The sequence below is a fragment of the Chrysochloris asiatica genome, unplaced genomic scaffold, assembly GCF_000296735.1.
Source record: "Chrysochloris asiatica unplaced genomic scaffold, ChrAsi1.0 scaffold00259, whole genome shotgun sequence".
Classification (NCBI taxonomy): domain Eukaryota; kingdom Metazoa; phylum Chordata; class Mammalia; order Afrosoricida; family Chrysochloridae; genus Chrysochloris; species Chrysochloris asiatica.
The window spans coordinates 2,008,197-2,015,457 of record NW_006408777.1 but is presented as its reverse complement, the minus strand read 5'-3'; positions in this window follow the sequence as shown (position 1 = coordinate 2,015,457).

Genomic DNA, 7,261 nt, shown 5'->3' with positions numbered 1-7,261 from the left:
GGGTGAGGGGAGGGAGGGGAAAGTGGAGCACAGGGCAGGGATTAGACACAGGAAAGTTTGGTGCTGGGAAGGGGGGCAATATACAAGGAGGGAGAGGAGACTGGAGGAACAAAGCAGATGGGAGAACAATTAGGCAGGATTGAATGGGCTAAGTGGGACAGAGGTAAAGAATGATGTATGCACAACCTTGGAACTACAGGAAACTAGGATACAGAGATTGAGACATGAGGGGAGGGAAGGAAAGTGGAGCACAGATCTACTATGACACACATGAGGTCTCCATGAGTCAGAATCAACTCCACAGCAACTGCAAAAGGACTATAATTGGTCATTCATGGTTCCTAGAAATGGTAAGTTTAGCTAAGTTTTATCCATTTTTTCAATAAGTTTACTGAATACCAACTATGTGCCAGACTCTACATAAGCAATGTTGTTGTTGTTAAGTGCAATCGAGTCAGTTCCGACCCATAGCGACCCTGTATAAGATTTCCAAGGAGAGGCTAGTGAGCCTTATGGTTCAAAAGACTGCAGTTCAGCACATTAGCCCACAGTGCCACAGCAGGACTCCACATAAGCAATGGTGACTTGGTAAAGTCTCTATCCTCAAGGAACTTAGAGTTATAGCAGCATAAAGAAAGGAGTGATTCTTGCTGCCTGGGACAGCAGAGCAGGCTTCCTAGAAGAGGGGAGGTTTGAGTTGCGTCTACAGTAGGCACTGTTGTTAGGTGCCATTGAATCAGTTCCAACTCATAGAAACCTAGTGCACAACAGAACAAATCTCTGCCTGGTCCTGTAATATCCACACAATTGTTGTTATATTTGGACCCATCAGTAGGCAATAGATTTCATTAAAACAAGATGGACAAGAAGCTCATTGACTCCAAAGCCTGGTGAGTTCAGGTGAGTGCACTTGTTCCACCATGAGTGAAACATCAAGGTTGAACCAGTTCATCACAGCATACTTTGATCCACCAGAATGATTGAGTGCCTGTCTTTTGTCCTCCCAAAGAGGCCCATGTTCACCAATACATGCTTATATTAAATTACAATGAATTCTTGTTCTCTCTTCTAACTTGAGTTGTGAGTTACTGGGGGCAATCATTATGTCTTGACTTGCTACTGTTATTAAGTGCCATCAAGTGTGTTCCAGCACATAGGGAGCCTGTATAGGGTTTCCGAGGAGGGGTTGGTAGATTTGAACCACAAACCTTACAGTTAGCAGTCCAGTGCTTATTATAAAATGCCATGCAAGGATTTCTCCATTAGTATATTGTTGTTAATTGCCACTGAGTCGGTTCCGACTCATAGCTACCCTGTATAGGGTTTCCAAGAAGCAGCTGATGGGTTTGAACCACCAACCTTGAGGTTCAAACTGACCTTGCAATCCAGTGCATTATCCATAACAGGACGCTTCCATAAGTATGTGGATGTTGTTAAGTGCCATCAAGTCAGTTCTGACTCATAGCGACCCTGCATAGGGTTCCTGAGGAGCGACTGATGAGTTTGAACTGCTGATCTTACAGTTCAAATTGACCTTGCAGTCCAATGCATTAACCTACATTAGTATGTTGTTGTTAAGCACCATTGAGTTGGTTCTGACCCATAGAAAACCCTAGGATTTTCGAGGAGAACTGGTGAGCTTGAACTGCCAACCTTTTGGTTCAAACAACTATTCATTCCAGTGTATTAACCCACAGTGCCACACCAGGACTCCCACTTAGTATGTTGTTGTTGTTGTGAAGTGCCATGGAGTCAATTCTGACCCATAGCAACCCTGTGTAGGGTTTCCATGGAGCAGCTGGTGAGCTTGAACCACCAACCTTACAGTTCAAATGACTTTGCAGTCTGATACATTAGACCACAGTGCCACACCAGGACTCCCCACTTAGTATAGCACGATCCAAATAAGGTGATCAATAAATGCTAAATAAACACTTGTGGCAATGGTGGGGGAAGTAGCAGGAGATGGGACTGGAGAAGTGGTCAGGCTCTAGACTTTACCCCAAGGGTAGTGGAGTATCCTTGAAGAGATTTCAGCAGAAGAATAACGAGTCAGATCTGTATTGTCAGGGTGAAGAACATGGAAAACTAGTCCTGAAGCAAAGATAAAAATGAGGATCTCAGACACCAAAGACCAGGGAGGCTATAAAAGCAACTGCCAGCTTCTTTTTATTGTTCAGACTTCAAGACATTAATAGAAAAAAGTAGGAGGACTCACATGTCCTGATTTCAAAACATACTTCAAAGTTAACAGCAGTTAAAACAGTCTGGTTGCTGCTGTTGTTAAGTGCCATTGAGTTAGTTTCGACTCATAGTGAACCTGTTTAGAATTGCCAAGAAGTAGTTGGTGGGTTTGAACTACCGACTATTGTTAGTAGTCCAGAGCTTATCCTACAATGCCACACCAGGACTTCAAACAGTTTGGTACTGGTATAATAACAGACATAAAAGACCAAAGGAAAGAATCAAAAAGTCTAGAAACAAATCCATATACCCATAGTCAACTAAAGAGTCCCAGTGTGGCGCTGTGGGTTAATATACCCAACTGCAAAGCCTTTTGAACTGCAAGGTCGGCAGTTAAAGTTCACCAGCTGCTTCTTGGAACCCTTATATAGGGTTGCTATGGGTTGGAACTAACTCGATGGCACTTCACAACAACAACATAGTCAACTAATTTTCAACAGGAGTGGTAAGTCCACTCAATGGGAAAGGAAGTATCTCTTCAATAGATGGTGTTGGGAAAACTGCATTTCTACATTCAGGAGGAAATTGGATTTCCATATAAATCAGAATCCATACCTCACACCATAAACAAAAACAATTTAAAGTGCATCAAAGATCTAAATGTGATGGCAGAAACCATAAATTCTTAGAAGAAAATGTAGGCATAAGGTTATGGAGTCTAGTATTTAATTATAGATTTTTATATATAACAAAAACTCATAATGATATATGCACAACCTGGGAACAGCAGGGTTCTGGGATACAGAGATCGAGCCATGGTTGGAATGTGGAAAAGGGGGTAATAATATTAAGATGCTTGGCTGTCTTTTGAATCTTGGTTTTCCTTGTATTATATTATAAAATAGACACTGGAGGCAGAGAGAAAGGAATAGTCAGAAACATCACCATAGAAAGCTTGTAAGTCCGTCTTCTCCCTATAACTGATTGGAATACCTAAAATGGGGCTACAACGTGCCCAGTGAAGGAGGCTTCCTGCGGAGCCTCTGCAATACATAAGACTATAGGTGGAAGCCTGAACCACATCCAGATCTCCAGAGATAGGAAATTCCCACTTGAAAGGACAAGCAGACCAACCTGGAGTGGCTAGAAGAACAGAAGATATTTCTTGAAAGAAAGACCTACAGGAAAAATATAAAACAACATAGGCAGACCGACTGTTACTACAAGAACAAGCAACTTGCTTGCCCAGGAAACAACAAGGCAAGTGGTCGGGTCTCCTCAGTGCAAACCCCCTTCCAAGACTAAGACTCAATGGGAATACACTCTGTGATTGGTGACCACGCTCGACACCGGTAAGGGAAAGTGAGGGAAAAACAGCAATGAAGTGGTGAGCTAAGCCCTACAACATTCAATAGACTTCTGTGAACCTGGGTGAAGACCTGGTTGGCCAGCAGTGTGGCAAGACCTGGGGACTCTTGGGCCCAGAGTCAGTGACATAGCCACAGAGGACTAGAGTAGAGAGTGAAGCAGCCAGCTGATAAGAAGAGAGGGAATATGCATAAGAATACCCACACTTGCAGATAATACCCACTTGTCCTGGCTTCAGTGACTGGATGATCAGAGCTCAACCAGAAGTAAAAAGAAGAGAAAAAAAAAAAAGTATTCTCATACAATTTGATGAACTTGACCTACACCTATGGAAGCAGTAGCTCAAAAGAGGGAACAAGTCCTTACAGCAAGAATCATTCCCATCCCCTCCACACACAGAGTAGACAGGGATGGGCAACTTGGACATTGAGGGGGCTACAAAGGCAAGAAGTGACTGGCTTACAAGCTTTCAAGAGGGAACTTAGATCCAGAGGGCCTGGAGGAAGGTAGAATCTCCAGTGAGTAGTATTCAATCTGACTAGGCGGAGCTGATGCAATGAAATGCAGATGGGTCTCTTGTGATACAGTAGTGAATAATTGTTATCAGGACTGATAGTGAGGGTTGGAAATGTAAAGGTAGACATTTTATAGCAAGGAGGGGAGTGATTAACTTTTCAGTCTAGGAGCGGAGGTCCCTAGGACCATCAAGGGAGAAGAGCAGAGAGCAGGACCCTACCCAGAGAAGCAGTGATGCCAGAAATGGAGCCAGAGATGATGACGTGGAGCGATGGAGCAGCTGGAGACTTTAGATCCAGAGAGGGAGAGCGACTGTGTGCTGAAGACCTGGGGGGGCATGGGGGAAGGATTGCATGGAGGGGATTGTAACCATGGCAATGAGAAGATATATGATAGAATGAATGTAAAACTAATGTTCTCCCATGTAAACTATCACATAATTCACAATAAAACATTTAAGAAAAACTCAAGTGGCAAAAGACAAAATAGATTGGCCCCCATTAAAAGTTAAATAATTTTTTACAACAAAGGACTTCATTGGCAAAGTGAAAAGACTATGTACAAATTGGGAGAAAGTTTTGGACAGCATATATCAGATAAAGGTCTAATATAGAAAAAAATATGTAAAACGTTTACAGTATAACAACAAAAACAAACAATCTAATAGAAAAATGGACAAAGAACTTGAATAGACAGTTCACCTTAGAAAATATTCAATGACTAACAGCACATGAAAAGATGCTCAACATCATTAACAATTAAAAAAAAGAGAAGCTATTGCCATTGAGTCAATTCTGACTCATAATGATCCTATAGGACAAAGCAGAACTGCCCCCAGAGGATTTTCAAGGCTACATATCTTTATGGAGACAGACTACTACATATTTCTTCCTTAAGCAGCTAATGAGTTCAAACCACAGACCTTCTGGTTAGCAACTGAGTTCCATTAAAACCACATTGAGAAATCAATTCACCCCCACTGGAATGACAATGTTTTTGTTTGTTTGTTTTAAAGGAAAATAAGTATTGGAAAGATTGCTGAGAAATTGGAAACTTCATCCATTGCATGTGGAAATATAAAATTGTGCAGTCATTGTGGAAAACAGTCTGGTAGTTCCTTAAAAAGATGAACATAGAACTATTATGTTGCTGTTGTTAAGTGCCTTCAAGTCAGTTCCAACTCATAGCGACCCTGCATAGGGTTTCCAAGGAGCAGCTGGGGATTTCGAACTGCTGCCCCTATGGTTCACAGTCCAGCGCTGATCCTACAGCACCACCCCAGAAGTCCTAGAATTACTATGTAAATCAGCAATCTAAATCTTCTTAAAAGAAGTGAAGGCATGATACGCAACCAGAATTTCACAGTCTGTACACCAATGTTCATGGCAGCACTTTACAGAACAGCCAAAGTAACTGAAATGTCTATCAACAGATGAATAAACAAAATGTGGTACATATATACCATAGAATATTGCTCAGCTATAAAGAGAAATAAAATTCAGATACATGTCACATCACTGGTGAACCTTGAAAACATTATATAGAACAAAAGAAATTGGTCGCAAAGGAAAAATACAGTATGATCTCACTCATATGAAATAAGCAAATATGTAGAAACCGGAGATTATTCATTATTACCGGGGGTCCAAGGGAGGATAAAAGGGAGAGCTTTTGCTTATGGGTCATTGATGGAATGTTTGGGGAAGGATAGACATAATGATGGCATAACATGAAAATTAATGTCATTGTATTGTAAATGTGGAGGTGGTTGTGCTAATGAATGTGTATGTTTTCACCACAATAAATATTTAAAAACAACATTACTCGATGTTTGTCATATGGGCTGTGACCAGATAGGATAGAGAAGGCTGGTTCAAGGACCCACTCCACCCTGTGGAGATAAGAGGCAGTGCTCTGTCATGATGGAGGCTGTTGATCTTCAGTTAACTGCTCCAATAGTCTGTGACCTGCTGTCCACTAACTTGTGTTAAGTAGTATTGAACAGCTTCTTAAGCATTTCACTGTCTATTTTTCTAAACTAAAATTCAGTTGCTATGAAATCAGTTCTGACTCATGGATTTTCAATAGGTGATTTTTCAGAAGTAGATTGTCAGGACTTTCTTCCAAGGCTTCTATAAAAGACTTGAACTTTTTACCTTTCAGTTAGCAGTCCAGAGTGTCAACCAATTGCAACATCCAGGAATTCTATTTCTAGATTAGTAGATGAAAATTCACAGTGCTTACTTATGAATTATAATAAGATACCTTAATAGAAACTTTGAACTGATAAGCATAGTAAATTGTTAGTATATTATTCATCCAATAGGAACTGAAAACTTACTGTGCATCACACACTATGCTGGGTGCTACAAACACAAAAATAAGGCAGTCTCTGCCCTGGAGGAGCTCCTAACTGTACAGGGATGACAGACATTTAAGCAAGCTGTTATAATTTAAATTTGCACAATAGCAGCATTATTGGGTACCGTGATAGCTCAGAAGGGTTGACTAATTCTGTTTCTGTGTAGACAGTTAATGAAGGCTTCAAAGAGGATGTGAGTCTTGAAAGACTCTATAGATGGCAAGGGGTGGAGAGGCACACAAGGTGGTGGGGGTGCGGGGGAGCGGGGAGGTGAGGGGCCTGCCCACAACACATAGGGGCAGTGGCTAATGTCTGTCATGGCACAGTACACACAGGGAAGAGCAGGAAATGGGGGTTGGGAATAGAAATTGGGTCAGCTCAGGAGAACTTTGTAGCACATTAAGAAAATTTTACCTATATATCCAAAAACTGTTAGAGAAAACATTTAGGACAAATTCAGATGCATTGACTGTAACAATAAATCTCTGAACAGAGAGAATGAGGAGACAGTTTGTGGTGGGTGATGTTGGCCTAAGTAATAGGTGATGGGGCCCTGAAACAGAGAGGCACTCTAGTGACAATATAAAGAAATAGATTTGAGAGATATACAGGTGACACGCTTGATCAGATTTGGTGAATGACTTGTTGATTGAAAAGTAGATGAATAGGTGGAGTGAAGATTCACTTCTAGGTTTCTGTTTTGGGTGACTGGGTAACTAATTATGCCACTAATTTACAAGAAATAAGAGTTTGCGGAAAGAATTTGTTGAAAACTTCAGTGTTTTGATGTGGGAATTTGAGGTAATCTGTGAAAAATTAAAGTGGGAGTGT